Genomic DNA, 17638 nt, shown 5'->3' on the forward strand with positions numbered 1-17638 from the left:
AAAGCACATTCCCAGAGAATTATCATTATTTCAACTATCTGATGGTTCCTTGGAAGACCCCACTTATGGGGATGTTTTAATTTTATTTAAATTGGGGCCTGTCCAGTGTAAAACATCTCTTCTCTGGGGACATTCATTGAAAATAATTAAAGGCAATTGTTTAACATCACATATGCCTGAGGCAGTGCATAACAGGGCACACAATCAGCTAACTAAAAAGCTTTTTAAAGGAAAAACTGGGGAATGAGATATCCATAGATAACTCTGAAAGGCTCCGACATAGTCCAGGGAATCTAGAAGACTATGTACATGTGTAGGGCTGTGCACCAACTCAGAAAAGACCACAGTCCAGAAGCAGAAGAAGACTCTGAACTCTCACCTATGACTGACCTTGAAGCCCTGTGCAAGCAGGAAGTGAAGGCTAAAGCAGAGTTGTCAAATTCCTGAGTGTTGAAGGTATGCCCCAATACACACAGAGTTCTTCAGCAAAGACTGGGGAACTTATTGGTTCCAGGATTCTAAGGAAATCTGTGTACAATCATTAGCTCACCACAAAGCTAACCAAGCAGAGACTTCAGTGGTCACAGAGGAAAAAGAATATGGAGTTTATAGAATTAATTCAGAAAAGTCACAACCAGCCAACCACTAGGAAAAAACAACAAACAACAAACCTTGGGAAGAGAGGAGAATCTGATTTCCAGAATTACCACAATATATTATTTAAGTGTTGTGTTTTCAACAAAATTGTAAGTGACACAAAGTAACAAGAAAGTATGACCCACACACAGGGAAAAAAAAGCAATCAACAGAAACTCTTACTGAGGAGGTAGTCATCGGACTTATAAGACAAAGACTTTTTTTTTAAACATCTATTCTTTTTTCTTTTTTCCCCTGAGAGAGTGCATGAGCTGGGGCAGTGGGGGGTGGGGAAGCAGACTACCAATTGAGCAGGGAGCCTGAAACGGGGCTCAATCTCACAACCCTAAGATCATGACCTGAGCTGAAACCAAGAGTCAGGCACTTAACCAACTGAGCCACCCAGGTGCCCCAAGACAAAGACTTTAAATCAGCTATTTAAAATATGTCCAAAGAACTATAGGAAACCACATCTAAAGAACTAAAGGAAAATACAGCAATGCCTCAAAAAATAGAATACAAAAAAAAGACAAATTTTTTTAAAAATAGAAATTCTGCAATTGAAAAGTACAATAAATAAAATGAAAAAATTATTACAGGGGTTCAACAGATTTGAGCAGGCAGAAGAAAAAGATTTGATCAACAATATAAACAAACTAGACTTAACAGACATCCATAGAATATCCCACTCAAAAACAGTAGAGCTTGCTTTATTTTCCAAGTGCACATGGGATGTTATTGAGAATAGGGTGTATGTTAGGCCATAAAAAAAGCCTTAAATGGACTGAAATCATACAAAGTATGTATTTCAAACACAATGGAATGAAATTAGAAATTAGTAACAGAAGGACATTTGGGAAATTCACAAATATGTGGAAATTAAACAATAGTTCCATTACATAACCAACGGGTCAAAGAAGTAATCAAGATCAAAATCAGAAAATATTTTGAGATAAAACAAAAACAAAACAAACAGAAAAACACAATACCAAAACTAATGGGGCTTAAAGAAAGCAGTACTTAGGAAAAATTTACAGTATGCATGCCTATATAAAAAAAGAAATAAGATCTCAAATCAATCACCTAAACTTTCACCTTAAGAAACTAGAAAAAGAAGAAATGGTGATTGTGGGTTCTCACTCAGACAACAGTACTCTGAAAGAATGGCATGAGGGAGACTGGGGAACTGCAGACTAGGCATTGTGGTCTTTGGAACCAAGGCACAAGATCCCCATTTCTAAGTTTTCTCTTAAAGACTCAAATAAATTTATGGAGCATCTTGAAACTTAAAACTGGAACGATCTCTGCCTTTCCTCAGTTTTTTTTGTTTTTTTTGGGTTTTTGGGGGGAGTGCTGCACAAGCCCCTGGAATACTTTGTACAAACACCTTAAGGAAGATGAACAACTTACCATCCTGAACAGTAAAGCATGAGAGCTAAATTTAATTTGATTTGGGGGGTTGGGGTTGACAATGTAACACTTCTGACAAAACTAATACCTATTTAGATTTTTGACTAAGAAGAGACTTCAGTATCACTAACCATTAGTAGTCACATACTCTATTTGAATGTGGTTTAATCTAATATACAGTTTATTTCATGTCTATGAAAAAGATCACTATAAGACTACATTGAGATGAGTAAGACTGCTTCCACCCTCAAGGATATCACAATCCAGGGAGAGATACAATACTGTCGCCCCTCCTTAACTTACAGTTTCACTTTCTGCAGTTACCCACAGTTAGCCACAGTCCAGAAGCAGAAGCTCCTCCTCTGACATACCACCAGATGGTCAACAGCAGCCTAATACTATGTCACAATGCCTACATCATTCACCTTACTCCCTCTCATCACATCAGCATTTTATCATCTCACATCATCACAAAAAGAAGGGGAGGTACAGGGTAAGTATAATAAGGTATTTTGAGAGAGAAAGACCACATTCACATACTTTTTACTGCAGTACACTGTTATAATTGTTCTATTTTATTATTAGGTATTAATCTTTTACTGTGCCTAACTTATAACTTAAACTTTATCACAGCTATGATATATAGGAGAAAACAATACATATAGGGTTTGGTACTATTCAAGGTTTCAAGCATCCACTAGGCACGGTTGTATCACAAAATATGACGAGTGCTGCAGTACAGGTTTAACAAAGCATCCTGAGTAAACAAAAAAGGAAATAATTACTACTTATTTGATTAAAATCTTGATGGAGAGGATGTCAGGGACCTTTACTAGGTATTTTGGTTTGTGTGCCTTAAGAAATTTTCAGGAGAACACGTAAGAGAAGGTAAACGTGAACATTCAAAATGTGCCATTTTCACATTTTGATGCTTTTTCACCTCCCTCCCCAATTTTCACAATATCTAACCACTTGCTACTCACTGCCACACTGGACTGAAAGAAAAGCAACTACTGGTACTCATCTTCCCATCTGCATGCCTGTTTTCATAGCATGATTAGAATGGGAATACCAAGAAAGATTCTTCTTCTCTCCCCACTCAGAGACCTAATACAAATTGGACATAGACAATACAAACTTTGCACAGCGTCTCTCCTAAACTACAGAATAAAGTAAAAATAAACACTACGTTATGTAAAACAGGAATTTAAGAAAAGCTAATATTAATGTCATTGACTGAAATTTTACTGAAGCACTACTACCTATGTGAGTAGCAAATTAGTTCTGACCCAAAATAGTTATTTCTAGGAACTTAACCTGTTAGTATCTATTAGAATTTTTAAGGCAATACAAATTTACTCAGAAAAACCTGAAGACTGAGAAGCTTAACATCAGCGCTTATCAAGAACACATTATTGGCCACTATAAATTTGGTACTCTGAGTAATGTAGCTACAAAACATCCATTGACAACTACACTCCATTAAAACAGGAAATTTGTGTCTGTTTTTGTTCACCTAGAATACTGCTTGCCAAAGAGTAGGCAATAGATGAGTACTTGCTAAAATTCCCGCCTTTAAGTTTATATATAACCTAGTTGGAAAAGAAAACTACCGCAAATAAAACAAGCACAGAATGAATCAATACTAACAAATTAGTGCTGGGTATATGTCTAGTAATAGTATAGCAAAAAAGGAGAGACCATGTGGGCTGGAAAAGAGCTTTATGCCACTTGCTGATCCAGTTACTATTACTGAGTAACAAGCTACCCCAAATCTTAGTGGCTTAAAATAACAAGCATTTTATTATGCTTAAAGGTTCTAGTGGTTAGAAATGCAGACAGGGAACAGTGCAGATAACTTTGCTCCACTACATCTAAGACCTCAGCTGGGGGTTGGAATCATCTGGAGGTTCTGGCACCTGGGATGGGTAGCCTCTTCCTATGGTGTGGCTTGGCTTCCTCACAACACAGTGGCTGCAGGGTACCTGGCCTTCTTACATGGCACCTCAGGCCTCCAAGCATGTGTGTTCCATGGCTGGAATAACTAGAATAAGGTGGAAGTGCCATTGCCATTTAAATCCTAGCCTCAGAAGTCTCACAACATTATTTCCACTGTACCCTACTAGTTAAAGCAGTCGTCAGCTGGCCCAGATTCAAGGGGAGGGGACACAGATCCCTACTTTTCCATAAGAGAAGTGTCAAGGAATCTGAAGCCATTTTAAAAATCACCATCTTCAATAAATAAATAAATAAATAAATAAATAAATAAATAAATAAATAAATAAATATCACCATCTTACTAATAATGAATAATGGAGAAATGGCCCATAAAGAATATGCACTATGGGTTTGAGAAAACAGAATGCGTTTGAGAAAACGGGATGGTTTGATTTCCACTTATCTTTACATCTTGAGCAGATTACTTTTGTAAATCCTATTTTTCTCATCTATGAAAAGAGAATCATCATCACAACCTCAGAGTGCTGTTTCGAGCGATCTTCTGTAATTAATGTAATATACCTAACAGTACTTGGCAGCCAGGTGTTCAAAAAAAAAATGCTTGTTTCCCTACACTCGTTAGTGTTGGGTACCTCGTAATGCTCAACAAATGCTTACTGAGTGAACTGCATGGAAACAACCAGCAAATTGAAACCCCAAGCCATCCAAATTGCCCAAGTTAGCTTAACTTACTGTTAGCTACCTACATGTAACGGAGAAAAACATCAGGTATTAAACATTCATAGGATTTTTTTTTTAATGAAATGGTAGAGAAATGAAAAAGGGGGTCACATTTAATGTGCATTAGCCACGGCAGTAATATATATCTCTAACACACCAGCATTGGGAACAGATATCCAAGATGGCAAATGCTTAGAGCCCACAGAACTACACCATAACACATTTTTATTGATACCACTTAAATGCCAATTTCTCAAAACAATATAAATGTTTATTTACCACTTTGCATTTTGCCCCAGTGTTCACAATCAGCTCACTCTACTTCGTGTCTCACTACCATTACGGAATCTTTTTTTTTTTTTAAGATTTTATTTATTTATTTCTCAGAGAGAGAGCAAGCAAGCAAACACAAGCAGGTGGAGTGATAGGGAAAGCAGGTGGAGTGACAGGGAGAGCAGGCGGAGGGAGGAGCCCTGCTGAGCAAGGAGCCCAATGCAGGACTTGATCCTAAGACCCTGGGATCATGACCTGAGCCAAAGGCAGATGCTTAACCGACTGAGCCACCTAGGTGTCCCACCATTACCGAATCTAAGCAGATAAATATAGATCACTATAGAGATGAAGCTAGACTGCTATTCCAGAAGGCAGCCTAAAACTCAGAACCCTCTAGTTATTCCATAATACTCAGCACACTTTCTTTCTATCACAAGGCAAAGACAACTTGGAGTCTGATGGCCCCTATCCTTTACTACACCTATCTGTACTCAAACTGCTCTATATGATTTTTCTTGCTTTTCTGGGATGCCTCTCACATAGGCAGGAAGGGAAAGAGATGTCTGACAAAATTTTAAAAATCAGTTTCAAGAGACTCCTCTCCTTCAAACTCATAGAGCTAAAGTACTTGGTAAAACTTTATATATATAAATTTTTAAATGGCTATACCTTTAAAATCCAAGTTTATTATTTATTTATTTAGTAATCTCTACACCCAACATGGGACTCGAACTCACAATCCCAAGATTAAGAGTTGCATGCTCTTCTGACTGAGCCAGCCAGACTCCCCAGTGATACACTTGATTACCCTTTTTACTATATAGAATTTTATTAAAATAAAGAAGATATTATTTCACATTTTCCTGGATTTTTTAAAAGCAATTTGGGACAATTAAAACACTAACCAAAAGTTGAGATGGAGAGAGAAACCAAATACCTAGAAATTTTGAAGTCATGAGGGAAAAACCCTGTATGTATCTGACGAAAGAAAAATTATAAGAATGATGATGAAACCATTCACATTATAGTGGAATAAATTTATTATAATTATATGCTTTCTGGATAAAGTGATTCAAAGCCCACTAATTTTCTGAAAAGGAACTAAGAAAAATAAACCACAAATTTATTTATTCCTTTTTGTTGTTACTATCTAGAGCTCTGCTAATTACAGTTGACCACTGAACAACACGGGTTTAAACTGCATGGGTTTGCTTATATACAATTTTTAAAAAATAAATATATATACAGTACTGTAAATGTATTTTCTTATGATTTTTCTTAGTATTTTCCTTTTTCTAGCTTACTTTATTTTAAGAATACAGTATATAATACATATAACATGCAAAATATGTGTTAACTGACTGTTATCATTAAGGCTTCCTGTTAACAGTAGGCTATTAGTTAAGTTTGGGCGAAGTCAAAAGTTACATGGATTTTTGGGTGCCTGACTGGCTCAGTTGGTAGAGCATGCGACTTTTGATCTTGGGGTCACGAATTCAAGCCCCACATTGGATGTAGAGCTTATTTAAAAAAAATTTATACATGGATTTTTAACTGTGGGGAGGGGGTAGGGGGTGGGGGGAGCTCAGCATCCCTAACCCCTACATTGTTGAAGTCAGCTATAATCTATTTTTTTGAAATGATGCCAAGAGCAGGTTCCACTTTTCCCAAAAACTATCCAAGTTAAGATGACTTTTCTCAACATAATAAATGTAATTTGGGGTAGGGGTATTTATATTTTTTAAAAGTTCATTAGCACTTTCCACAGGGTATAATAGCAAACAAAGAAATCTGAGGCAGTAGGTAGCTGTGCTATGTGAAAGAAAAATTTCAGACAGTAGTCTTAGGCAGGAACATGTTCTAAATTCAACACCTGAAAGAACCTTGCTAAGGGTTAAGGATTCTGCTTGCTTTGTAATTCAGGCAAAGATAATCATTAGAAAACATGTACATGAACACATGAACTGACTCACTACATTTTATTTTCAAAGAACAAGAGCAAGGAAAGAAACAAAAAGTTTTCATTGTAACTTTTCTTGTATTTATACACGAGAATACACAATTATTTAAGACATTTCTAAAAAATATTTCTAACTGTAATTTAGAGACTAAGAAAATTAGTTTGGACTTCCTAGTAAGTTCTACCATAGTTGAAACCAAAATACTCTCAATCCTATGACCTCACCAAAAAGTCAGGAAAAGATCAACTAACTCCTAAATTAATTTTTAAAAAAGATTTAGCTTATAAACAAAGCAATTAATTCTTCCTCTGCTTGTTAAAGAAACAGCGCCCTCTGGAGGCAGAAATCTAGCATAATTTGGGAACTATTTTTCATTTCAATATGTTAAGAATTAAATGTTATCATACTATCAGTGGTTTTCAGCCACAGGTGTGCAACAGAGCTACCTAAGGAATTTTTAAAAACATATACATACACAAACTCCAGCCCAGACCTCCTGGAACATGAACATGTGCGTTTTACATAGAAGTTAAGTCATACTAGCTAAACATTTTAGGAAACATCTATGATTTAGTGTCTATCACCCATTGCCCCTTCTTGGAACAGTCCCCAATGTATTTTGGAAAATCACTGTCCCCTTCCACAGCTCTATCTGATCTAGATTGGACTGAACCTATATCTAGCCCCAAGGATGAATCCTGATGAATTTAGGTCAATTAGCAATTATCACCCTCTTACCCACAGGGTGTTCCATAGCAGCTAGTAGAGGGACCCACTTACTCTTCCTCTAGACGACAGGGCATGAGGATATAAGGTTTGGAACTGTAACTGGGCAGCCATTTTGTTATCAGAAAGAGAGAGCCTACACCTGCTGGGGCACCAGGTACAGCCTGACGATGAGGCCAATATTACCAAGAAGAGCTGAAGGAGGAATAGAGAAACTGGGTCCTTCGTGACATCTGCTGAGCAATGGGCTTCAGCCTCACATGAAATCTTGCCTATTCTTGGAATTCCAGGTACATTTAGCTAAAAATTTCCCTTTATTGTTTAAGGCAGTATGAGTTGGTTTTTCTGTCAGTTCTTGTCAATTTTCTGTTAACAGCCCTGATTAATACAAGTATCTTATTTAAAACATTTTATTCGATATGCCAAAAAAAAAAAAAAAGGTTAACATGTAATATCACTCACTTGGAGCAAGGGAAACACTTCTTGACATTTTTCTGATCCTTAAAAATTTAAGCCAGAAATGAAGTTGGGGCTGTCAAAACGAAGTAGTTACCCTCTCTAGCTATTTTCTTCCTGCACTCATTCAAGAAATGATGCTCTAATAATCTATGATCTTGATCTAGAAATATTAGTAGCATTTACCATCTAACTCATTAGCCACTTTCACTACTGCCACTGTAAACCGAGGAGGAAAAAGTAGGCATGACTAAACACAGAACCCTAGTAATTAGTTATGATGGGGAAAGAGTGTGATTGCAGCAGTAAAAAAGAAATCCATCTAAGATAACTACAGATTTTCCAGGAAAGGAGGCAAGAAAATGGTACTACCACTGTAAAAAATTAGGCAGAAAGAAGATGCAATTTAAGAAATTTTTTTTATTTAAATATTTTAGATGTCATTGTGATAATCAGGGGAAGTTGTTTTATTTTCATATTTGGTACCTAAAATCATTCAAAAAACAAAAAATGATTTGCTTGCTTATGCTTCAAATTAATTTAGTGAAATGGCTACTTTTCACCAGATTTTTTTCATTATACTATAATACTATCATTAAAAAACAGAAGTTGTTGGTTTTAGGATATGTACTGTGCCTTATACACACACAAGTCATATATTATGACTTAATAACACTCTGGATTAAACAAAACTTGAGATCTGCTCCATAATGGATTAAGAAGTCAAATGTAAAAAGCCAAGGAAAACTTACATTAATTAGAAGACCTGAAGCTTTCATAAAGTTTAGAAATCTCTTTAAAAGATTTTTCTTCATAAAAGAACATAGTCAATATAGAGAATAAGTCACGGATGCATAATCTCATAGTTCTAAAGTTAGCAGGTCATAAATAGTCTATTATATGTTCCCTTAGAGATACAGGTTACTGTAAGAGTTATAGTTAATTATACCAAGACAATTACCATGGAGTAAATCCAAAGCACTTCTTACAATAACTAGAGTTAGATAATATAAGCTGAAGTATCACATACAAAGCTACGGCCCAGTTGAGGGATTAAGAAGCTAAAAACAGAAATTTAAGGAACCTGACACCAACTTATTCTAGAATAAATTATATTTTTCTCCAGAATAACCATTCAAAACACAATGAAACCAAAGCTGACTTTTAAATATACTATGCACGCTTATTAATACAAAATGAATAAATATGATTTTATATTCCTTCTTCTGGGTAACTGTATTTTAAGTTCAGTATCTCTGCTTTCTAGCTTCTGTGAATGGGTTTATACCAGTTCCTCCCTTCCCCCCATCTCCTGATTGCAAATGTCTTCAAGGTCCAGGAAGGTAACATGAATGAATATGTCAGGCAAGGTGATTGTGGCAGGCAGGATGGCTATAAAGCACGAATCTCATCTAAAGGTATTCAAATTCAAAGCTGTACAAAACCAAATCAAATATGTCTGTAGGACCAAATTTATTTTTTATTTTTTTAAAAGATTTTATTTATTTGACAGAGAGAGGCACAGCCAGCGAGAGAGGGAACACAAGCAGGGGGAGTGGGAGAGGAAGAAGCAGGCTCCCAGCAAAGCAGGGAGCCCGATGCGGGGCTCGATCCCAGGACCCTGGGATCATGCCCTGGGCCGAAGGCAGACGCTTAACGACTGAGCCACCCAGGCGCCCCAGGATCAAATTTATTTATTTATTATACACTGTAATTATTCTTCGTAGTTATTTGCCCTTTTGATTAAAAAATTCTAGTGGTTAAGAACCATCCAGTTCAGCAACTAGCACGGTGCAACAGAAATATATTTTTGCTCAGTAAATATCATTTAATACATCATCCCAAGCCAAAACTATATAAAGTTTAGGAGAAAAAAACAACTTCCAAGCAATTATCACTTTGTTCACAAGAATGTCTTTTGGGACACAATCAGAACCTTACTGGCTAAAGCCTTACTTCATTTTTTAAAATTTTTTATTTTTTGTAAAGATTTTATTTATTTATTTGACAGAGAGAGAGAGCAAAAGCAGGGGGAGAAGCAGACTCCCCACTGAGCAGGGAGCCCAATGCAGGGCTCGATCCAAGGACCCTGGGATCATGACCTGAGCTGAAGGCAGATGCTTAACTGACTGAGCCACCCAGGCACCCCTAAAGCTTTACTTTAGACAGGACAAAATATTTTATTTCTTACTCCTTATCAAAGCAGTCTGTCCTAGAACAACCTAATTCCTTATACAGCTACTTCACTTCTAGCGATATACAGGAAAGGGTGGTAATTGCGTACTTCATTTATTGTGCTTCACAGATACTACATTTTTTACAAATTAAAGGTTTGGGGCAACCCACATCAAGCCAAGTCTATCCACACCATTCTTCCAACAGCATTTGCTCATTTTGGGTCTCTGTGTCACATTTTGATAGTTCTCCCAATATTTCAAACTTTCTCATTATTATTCTATTTCTTATGGTGATCTGTGGTCAGTGATCTTTTTTCTTTTAAATTTTATTTATTTATTTGAGAGAGAGGAAGAGTGCGAGTGGGGGGAGGGGCAGAGGGAGCGGGAGAAGCAGGCTCTCCACTGAGCAGGGAGCCCAATGTGCGGCTCAATCCCAGAACCCTGGGATCATGACCTGAGCCAAAGGTAGCCTACTTAACTGACTGAGCCACCCAGGTGCCCCGGTCAGTGATCTCTGATGTTACTATTGTAATTGCTGTGGGGCACCAAGAATGGCGCCCTTATAAGTCAATGATTTTAGTGATTAAATGTTGTATGTGTTTTGACTGCTCCATCAATCAACCATTCCACATCCCTTCCCCTGTTCTCAGGCCTCATTATTCCCTGAAATACAAGAATATTGAAATTAGGCCAATTTATAACCCTACAAGGGCCTCAAGTGTTCAAGTGAAAGGAAGAGTCACACATCTCTCATTTTAAATCAAAAGCTGGAAATGATTAAGCTAAGTGAAGAAAGCATGTTGAAAACCAAGATGGGCCAAAAGCTATACTTCTTGCACCAAACAGCCAAGTTGTGAATGCAAAGGAAAGGTTCTTGAAGGAAACTAAAAGTGCTACTCCAGTGAACACACAAATGATAAGAAAGCACAACAGCCTTATTGCTGATAAGGAGAAAGTTTTAGTGGTCTGAATAGAAGATCAAACCAGCCACAACATTCCCGTAAACCAAAACCTAATTCAGAGCAAGGCCCTAACTCTCTGCAATTCTGTGAAGCCTGAGAAAGGTGAAGAAGAAAAGCTGGAAGATAGCAGAGGTTGGTTCATGAGGTTTAGGGAAAGATGCTGTCTCCATCATATACAAGTGCAAGGTGGGGCCCCTGGGTGGTTCCGTCAGGTGAGTGGCCAACTCTTGATTTCGGCTTAGGTCATGATCTTGGTGTCCTGGGATTAAGCCCCACCCATGTGGGGCTCAACGCTCAGCAGGGAGTCTGCTTCAGGATTCTCCCTCCCCCTCTGCCTCTTAACCCACTGTCAATCTTTCTCTAAATTAAATAAATAAACCTGTTTTAAAAAGTGCAAGGTGAAGCAGCAAGTGCTGACACAGAACTACAAGTTATCCAGAAGATCTAGCTAAGAAATGAAGGTGGCAGTACTTAACAACACATTTTTCCATGTAGAGGAAACAGTGTTATATTGGAAGAAGATGCCATCTGGGACTTCCATAGCTAGAATGAAGTCAATGCCTGGCTCCAAAGCTTCAAAGGACAAGCTGACTTCTCTTGTTAGGGGCTAACGCAGCTGGTGACTTTAAGTTGAAACCAGTGCTCATTTACCATTACAAAAATCCTCATGCTCTTAATACTAAACCTACTCTGCCTGTGCTCCATAAATGGAACAACAAAACCTGAGTGACAGCACATCTGTTTACCACAGGCTTACTGAATATTTTAAGCCTACTGTTGAGATCTACCGCTCAGGAAAAAGATTCCTTCAAAAATATCACTGCTTTTTGACAATATACCCGATCACCCAAGAGCTCTGATGGAGATGCGCAAGATTAATGCTGTTTTCATGCCTGCTAACATCACATCCATTCTGAAGCCCATAAATCAATAAGTCATTTTGGCCTTCAATTCTTGTTAAGAAATACATTTTGTAAGGCTATAGCTGCCATACGTAGTGATATTTCTGATGGATCTGGGCAAATTCAACTGAAAACTTTCTGTAAAGTATACACCATTCTAGATGCCATTAAGAACATTCATGACTCATGGGAAGAGGTCAAAACATCAACATTTAAAGGATTTTGGAAGAAGCTGATTCTAGCCCTCGTGGATAACTTTGAGGGGTTCAAGACTTCAACGGAGGAAGTAACTGCAGATGTGGTAGAAAGAACAAGAGAACTAGAATTAGAAGTAGAGCCTAAAGATGCGACTGAGTTGCTGCAACCCCATCCATATAAAATCTGAACGGAGTAGGAGTTATTTCTTACGGATGAGCAAAGAAAGTGGATTCTTGAGATGGAATCTACTCCTGGTAAAGATGTGAAGACTGCTGAAATAATGGCAAAGGACTTAGACTGTTACATAAACTTAGTTGATAAAGCAATGGCAGTGTTTGAGAGGATTGACTTCATTTTTGAAGAAAAGCTCTACTGTAGGTGAAATGCTAAAATAGCACTGCAGGCTACAGAGAAATCATTCATGAAAGGAAGAGTCATTTCATGCTGCAAACTTCACTGTTTTCTTTTTTTAAGAAATTGCCACACACCAAACCTTCAGCAATCACCACCCTGATCTATCAGCAGCCGTGAACACTGAGGCAAGACCCTCCACCAGCAAAATACTACACCTTGCTAAAAGCTTAAATGATGGTTAGCATTTTTTAGCAATAAAACATATTTTAATTAAGGTATGTACATCTTTTTAGACATAAAGCTATTGCACACTTAACAAATTCTAGTACAGTATAAACATAACTCATATATGCAATGGGAAACCAAACAATTCATCTGACTCATTTTACTGATATTTGCTTTATTGCAGTAGTCTGGAACCAAGCCCTCAATATCTCCAAGGTATGCCTGTATAGGTTTTGAGCTAGAATCAGAGTCTTGAATAATTTTAAAATCTAGTTTATAGATTATCAAGCATTATTATAGGTCATTATAAACTGGATAATTTTCTAATGCTCAAATTACCTAAATTACCTCCTTTTCCTTTTCAAAAGGGGGGTGCTACACTTTAACTTTCTGGTTTTCAGGGGCTTAGGACCTCAAAGGTGTTAAAGAATGGCTTGGGGCTTTGTAGTACATCCGCCACTTCTTAGGTAATCTAAGTTGTCTGTCATCAGGTTTCCAAATCATCTGATATAAATAGCTTTTTTTAAGTACTCCTCAACCATTTCCTTCCCTATTCTATTTCTGCTTTCCACCACCTTTATAAGAGGCACTTGCTATAATTACGTGATTAACTGATTATAAACAGAAAAACAAAGCTGAGCACCATCATGTATCAGTGAAGTTGAGGTAGTCTATAAATTTTGTTGATCTTCCTCCTTTGCTTATATAGAACTGCAAAATGCTTTTGTTTTTGTTAGCTTTTATGTTTTTGGTGAAGTAGCATCCCCACTATTTACTTTTCTGTACAACTGATCTAATTCTTCATTCTATTCAATAAATATTTAAACTTTTGCTTTTTTCTAATCTACCTTTTAAGATTTTATGTCATTCAAATGTATTAAATCAGCTGCAAGCATAAAGCTACTTTATATAGCCCTCTCTAATGAGGGCAGATAAGAGGAGAAGCTGGAGGAAATGGGTAACAAAAGAAAGAAATGTTACATGCACCACCTTTACAAAATGACAATCAAGTTGCACAAACAAAACAAGAAATTGTAACAATCCACCAATAACACAAAAGGCTATATATATATCAGAATTTGAAATGCAACTGATCAGTCAAGAAGTAATACTACACGTGTTCTAGCAAAGCAATAGTATATCAATTTTACATATGTAAAATAATGTAACAATTATAATTTAAATAAGAAAACCTAAAACTTCCTAATACTTTACTTATATTAGTTTAAAATGTATTATACCAGTTTATGAATATATATCTTTAATAAAAATTAATACAAATTTTATTTTACTCATACAGTAATACTTCAGTTATTCAGAGGCCACATATGCAGTTAATAAACAGGAAGGAAGGAAAAAGTCTCTGAATAGTCATAATATTGGCATTATAGTTCACACAATAAGTTGTAGTAAATTCTATAATGGAATGCTACACTGGTTGAAAAGAAACAAATTATAGCTAGATGCAATAACACAAATGAAATATCCCAAATTGTGTTGAGTGATAGAAGTTAGATACACAAAAAGATGCATTCTGCATGATTCCTTTTAAATAGAGCTCAAAAACAGAAAATACTAATCAATGCTGTTAAAAGTCAGTACTGAAAAAAGAAGAGACAGTGGCTGGGAACAGGGATGAGGGAGGCTTCTACAATGCTTTTAATGCTTTATTTCTTCATCTTGTAATTACATGGATGAATTCACTTTTTTTTCAATTTAAACAGAATTTATTTTTTTGAGCAGTTTTAGATTCACAGCAAAATTAAGGAAAAGGTACAGAGATATCCTATACCCCTTGTCCCCACATCTGTAGTCTCCTCTGCTATCAAAATGGCCCACCAGAATGGTATATTTGTTATAATCAATGAATCTACATGGACACATCATTATCACCCAAAGTCCATAGTTTACATTATGGTTCAGTCTTGGTGCTGTATAGTCCATGGGCTTGGACAAATGTATAATGACATGTATCTACCATCAGAGTGTCATACACAGTAGTTTTATTGCCCTAAAAACCCTCTGTGTGCCACCTATCCATCCTCCCGCCACCAAACTGTGGTAACCACTGATCTTTTTACTATCTCTATAGTTTTGCCTTTTCCAGGATATCACATAGTTTGAATCATATAATACACAGCCTTTTCAGAATGGCTTTTTTTTCACTTAGTAATATGGCATTCTTTAAAGTTCCTCCATGTCTTTTCACAGCTTGATAGCTCACCGCTTTTTAGTACTGAATACTATTCCATTGTCCAGATACCAATATTTATCCATTCATTTACTGAAGGACATCTTGGTTGCCTCAAGTTTCAGCAATTAGGAAGAAAGCTACTATAAATGTGTTTGTGTAGACATAAGTTTTCCACTCATCTGGGTAAATAACAAGGAGTGTAACTGCTGGATTGTGTAAGAATATGTTTAATTTTATAAGGAATTGCCAAACTGTCTTCCGAAGCAGCTGTACCATTTTGCATTCCCACAGCAACAAATGAGAGTTCCTGTTGCTCCACATCTTTGCTAGTGTCTGGTGGCGTTAATGTTTTGAATTTTAGTCATTCTCCAGGATTTAGTTTGCAATTCCCTAATAATACAAAACATCTTTTCAAATGCATACTTGCCATTTGCGTATCTTCTTTCGTGAGGTGTCTATTCAGGTCTTTTTCCCATTTTTAAATTGTGTTGTTCATTTTCTTATTGTTGGATTTTAAGAGTTCTTTGTATACACATTTTGAATAATAGTCTTTTATCTGGTCATGTCTTTTGAAAATATTTTCTCCCAGTGACTTGTCTTCCTACATTCTTTTGACAATGGCTTTCACAGAACATAAGTTTTTAATTTTAATAAAATACAGCCAATCAATTCTTTCATGGATTGTGCATCTAAAAAGTCACTGCCACCCAAGGTCATCCAGATTTTCTCCAATGTTAACTTACGTCTATGACTGAGTTAATTTTGAGTTAATTTTTGTGAATGGTGTAAGGTTTGTATCTAGATTCATTTCTTTGCAGGTAAACATCCAGTTGTTCTAACACCATTTGTTGAAAAGACTCTGCTCTATTATATTGTCCTTGCCCCTTTGTCAATTATCAGTTGAATACATTTATGTGGGTCTATTTCTGGGCTCTCTATTCTGTTCCATTGATCTATATGTCTGTTTTTTGGCCAATAACACACTGTCTTTATGATAAATCTTAAAATCAAGTACTGTCAGTCCTCCAACTTTGTTCTTCTCTTTTACTATCATGTTGCCTATTCGGGGTTTTTGCCTCTCCATTAAACTTTAGAATCAGTTTCTCAATATCCATAAATTAACTTACTGAGATTGTGATAAGGAATGCCTTGAATCTAAAGCTCAAGTTGGGGGCACCCTGCAGGCTCAGTTGGTAGAGTACGTGACTCCTAATCTCAGGGTCATGAGTTTGAACCCCAAGTGGGGAGTAGAGTTTACTTACTTACTAACTAAATAAACAAACAAATAGATAAAGTTCATGTTGGGAAGAAATGACATCATGACAATATTGAGTCTAACAATAAGAAAGCTATTAACTTTTGTACATTAACCTTGTATCTTGAAACCTTGCTATAGTTGGTAATTAAATTCCAGAAGAGTTTTTTATTCTTTTGGATTTTCTACATAGACAATCATGTCATTTGCAAACAAAGATAGTTTTATTTCCCCCTTCCCAATCAGCACATCTTTTATTTCCTTTTCTTATCTTACTGAACGAAGTAGGACTTCCACTATGATGCTGAAAAGGAATGGTGAGAGGGAACATTTTTGCCTCGTTGCTTAGTGGGAAAGCTTCCAATTTCTCACCAGTAAGTATGATAGCTGTAGGATTTTTGTAGATATTCTCTATCAGGTTGAGGAAGTTCCTCTTGGGGCGTCTAGGTGGCTCAGTCGTTAAGCATCTGCCTTCGGCTCAGGTCATGATCCCAGGGTCCTGGGATCGAGCCCCACATTGGGCTTCCTGCTCGGTGGGAAGCCCGCTTCTCCCTCTCCCACTCCCCCTGCTTGTGTTACCCCTCTTGCTGTTCCTCTGTCAAATAAATAAATAACAAATCTTAAAAAAAAAAAAAAAGGAAGTTCCTCTCTCTTCCTAGTTTACTGAGAGCTTTCTCATGAATGGGTGTTGAATTTTGTCAAATGCTTTTTCTGCATCTATTGATATGATCATGTTACTTTCTTTAGTTTACTGATGTGATGGACTATGTTAACTGGTTTTATTTTTTTTTTTTTTTACTTTTTAAAAAAGATTTTACTTATTTGAGATAGAGAAAGAGCAAGAGATAGAGAGCACAAGCATGACCAGGGTGGGGGGGGGCAGAGGAAGAGGGAGAGAGTCCAGTGTGGGGTCCATCCCAGGACCCTGAGATCATGACCTGAGCTGAAGGCAGAAGCTTAACCAACTGAACCACACAGCATCCCATATTAACTGGTTTTAAACAATTTTTTAATTGAAGTATAGTTGACACACAATGTTACATTAGTTTCAGCCGTATAACATAGTGATTTGACAAGTTCATACATTATGCTGTGTTCACCACAGTGTGGCTACCCACCATCTGTCACCATGCAATACTATTATAATACCATTGGCTATATTCCCCACGCTGTACCTTTCTTTTATCCCTGTGACTTACTTATACGTTAACTGATTTTTAAATGCTGAAC

The 17638-nt window shown here is 36.8% G+C and overlaps 1 protein-coding gene across 5 annotated transcripts in view; it reads right to left on the reverse strand.

Moving 5' to 3' along the window:
- Positions 1-17638, reverse strand: part of EXOC6 (exocyst complex component 6) — a 225975-nt gene that overhangs the window by 75090 nt on the left and 133247 nt on the right. The gene's annotated exons all lie outside the window — the stretch shown is intronic.

Source organism: Ursus americanus, chromosome 6 (genome assembly GCF_024610735.1).
Source record: "Ursus americanus isolate L20-20 chromosome 6, mUrsAme1.1.p, whole genome shotgun sequence".
Lineage (NCBI taxonomy): Eukaryota > Metazoa > Chordata > Mammalia > Carnivora > Ursidae > Ursus > Ursus americanus.